A 3,620-nucleotide genomic window follows, 5' to 3' on the forward strand; every position below is an offset into this window, starting at 1 on the left:
ATGAAGAACGCCTTACCAAATTATGACTAGAACTAGGTTAAAATTGGGTTCAAAAGTTAATTTGCATAAGTAACTTTGGCATTCATTTGATTAGTTATTGAAGAAAATTGGGATAAGTATTGAGATATTTCCATTGTATATTTTCAATGGAAAATGTGCCTCCAAAAGAGAGGACAAGTTGAACTAAGTAAGAGGAGTATAAAGAGGTTTATGCACAACTAAACTCCCCCTTTGTTTTTAAATTATAAATGATTTGGATGAGCACTTTAATTTTGTAAAATGAGTTTATAATTTTAGAAAAGCGGATGTTGTAACGCCCTCACCATAGGTAATCCGTATATTTTACTATTCCGACGACTAATGTCTGTTTGGACAGTCAAAATGTCTGGAACTACACCTAAACTACAGTGAGGAGGCATAAATTGAAGAAATAAATGTAAAGAAAATATAGGAAAAATTTTGAGAAAATAAAATATAATTTAGAGAATTTATTAATTAGTATAAAATAATAAAAATAACCCGATATGCACTATGAAGGGCATTTTGGTCATTTCTCCCTCAGAGGAGAATTTTAACCTAAATGTCAAAATAAAACTTAGAGAATAAAAATAATTAACATAAATTAATATTATGAATTTAATTAGGAAGAAAAAAGGAAAGAAGAAGAAAAGAATAGGAAAAAGAAAAAAAAAAGCATATGGAAATTTAAAAAAATTAAGTATACAAAAAAAAAATAGAATATATAAGACACAAGAAGACAAATTTCTACTAACCATCTTTTTACCCACTCCCTCTTCTCTCTCATGGCCGGCACACCTCCTCCCCATTTCCCTCCATTGTTGTCAAGTTTTCAAGCTCAATTTTCCAAGCTTCCACACACCAAAACCCATAGTCTCCTTTATTAAAAATTCTCCCCACACACTAAGAAAGTTATAGATACCCATAAAGAGGAGAAAAGTTGAAGTTTAGGGAGCTTGAAGTTGGGTCACCACAAAGGTTAGTGCTTTAAACTTTTAATCTCTTCTTTAAGCATGAATATCATGCTAAATCAAGTGAAAATTTGCATGAAATTGAAAAGAAATTTTGAAGGAAAGAACCCTTGATTTTTGGCAGCCATGGAACTTGGAGTTTGTTGCTTTTAAGTGATAAAAAATGGTTCCATGAGAACGTGTTATGAGTTGAAATGTTTGAGAGTTTGATTGTGTAGTGTTTGTGTAAATTTGAAACTTTGAAAACTATGGTTTGTATAAATGTTTGAGAACTTTGTCTAAATGCTTGAAATTGACCTACTGAGTTGAGATTGTGCTTATAGAAGTGTATTGCGTGCAAATTGAAGTAAGGAAGTTGGAGGAATTGAGATATTGAGAGTGTTTGATTTTCTGCAGGTTGGAACTTAAGGAGTCCAGTCCTTTTATTGAACCATAACTGAAAATGTGTGTCTTCAATTGGTATGAAGCTGATTAGAGTTGAAATTAGACTCAAAATAGCCCATTTTTCATGTAGACACCATACCCAAATTCTGTCAAAATCATGACCAATTCTCTGTCCAAACCTGAATGACTAAACACTGAAATCCAGAAAATAACCACGTGTTCATTTGGTCATAACTCTCTCTCTATACTGGTCCAAATGACCTAAAATTTATGTCAATGGAAAGCTTAGACATAGGACTACACTTTTCATGAAGACCACTTGACCCAGTTTTGCCTTTAACCAAATCAAATTGTTAGCACAAATTGGGTCACTAAAATTGCCAACCTAGAAATTGACCAAAATACTGTTCATTTGGTATGCTTGACCAGTTTTGGCAAAAATGCTATAACTTGGTCTCCAAAGTTACAAATTGAATGAAACTATTGCCAAAAGTTTTATAAGATATAGCTCAAATTTTTATGTTTTGACCAAGCTCCATAAACCATTGCATCTTAGGGAAAATATTAGCCAAAATTAGGAATTGAAATCTAGAAATGTTAAGTTGAACCCAGAATGCCATTTGATACCCATGTGTTCATTTGGCCATAACTCCCACTAGGAAATTTCATTTGAGATGTGCCAATATGATTTGGAAACATGATACTTAGGGCTACAACATTGATTTAGACACCTTTTCCAAATTCTAAGTGTAAAGACCCTAAAAAGAGGGTTAAATATACTACCCTGAAATTTGACTATTGCCTTTATAGGATTAAGAGTTATGGTCAATACATTGACCATAACTCACTATACCAAGCTTGAAAAATTATGAGATTGTACTTGGGAGTCCCTAAGATATAGAGAAACATATCTTGTGAAGGAACATAAGTCTAAAAATGACCATAAAATGATCAAATGACTAGTCAAAGTTGAACCCAGAATGCCATTTGATACCCATGTGTTCATTTGGCCATAACTCCCACTAGGAAATTCCATTTGAGATGTGCCAATATGATCTGGAAACATGATACTTAGGGCTATAACATTGATTTAGACACCTTTTTCAAATTCTAAGTGTAAAGACCCTAAAAAGAGGGTTAAATATACTGCTCTGAAGTTTGACTATTGCCTTTATAGGATTAAGAGTTATGGTCAATACATTGACCATAACTCACTATACCAAGCTTGAAAAATTATGAGATTGTACTTGGGAGTCCCTAAGACATAGAGAAACATATCTTGTGAAGGAACATAAGTCTAAAAATGACCATAAAATGATCAAATGACTGGTCAAAGTTTATTGACCAGGAATTGTCAATTCTGGACAGCTTAGAGGCGAAGGTACCAGTTATAGTATTTTGACTATAACTTGAGCTCTGTAACCCTGAATTAAGTGATTCAAAAACTGAAATTCAAGTTTAAACATAGAGGAGCAATTGTTATGAAGGAAGTGTGACCAAATAGACATCCTAACCTAGCCAAATTCCTAGATAAAATAATACATCAAAATGAACCTAAAGAAAGGTTCATGGGAAAAATGCTATACATGGTAATTAAAATACTCATAAGGCTAATTAAATATTAAAAATGATATGAATATGTAAATTGGTACTAATGTCCTATTAATATAAAATTAATAGTACCACTGAACAGTACCAAAAAATAGTGATAATGAATAGTACTAAAATAATTAAAAATGTTTAATTTCCCATAGTATACCTAGACTTATTTATTTAGTTTGGATAAATTAGTATACCAATTAGGGACTACAGATAGCAGTACTGCCTACCGAGAAAATCATGAACTGACAATATATGTCTGGTATGATTGTTGTACAGGCTATATGCCTACTTACTGGCCATTGTGCCTACTTTATTTCTGACTTTACAAGCCTGACAGTGGGTCTCGTGCCCGACAGCTGGCCTCGATGCCTGACAGATGTATACACGGTAGACATATGGCTGTCTAACCCGTATACTCCTGTGCATCTAGCTTTTATAATTTGTTATAGGTTTCTTGGGCATTGATAATGATTAATTAATACTGAATACACAATAAGTAAATAGGAAAGATCCCAATAATTTTTATTATTCTCAAAGTGAAATAAAAATATAAAAGAACTAGAAATTATGAATTGCAATTATTATTTCAATTGATAAATTATTGTTATTATAAATTATGCACTACTAAGTGTTATGCTTAGAGCG

Source organism: Hevea brasiliensis, chromosome 5, assembly GCF_030052815.1.
Source record: "Hevea brasiliensis isolate MT/VB/25A 57/8 chromosome 5, ASM3005281v1, whole genome shotgun sequence".
Classification (NCBI taxonomy): domain Eukaryota; kingdom Viridiplantae; phylum Streptophyta; class Magnoliopsida; order Malpighiales; family Euphorbiaceae; genus Hevea; species Hevea brasiliensis.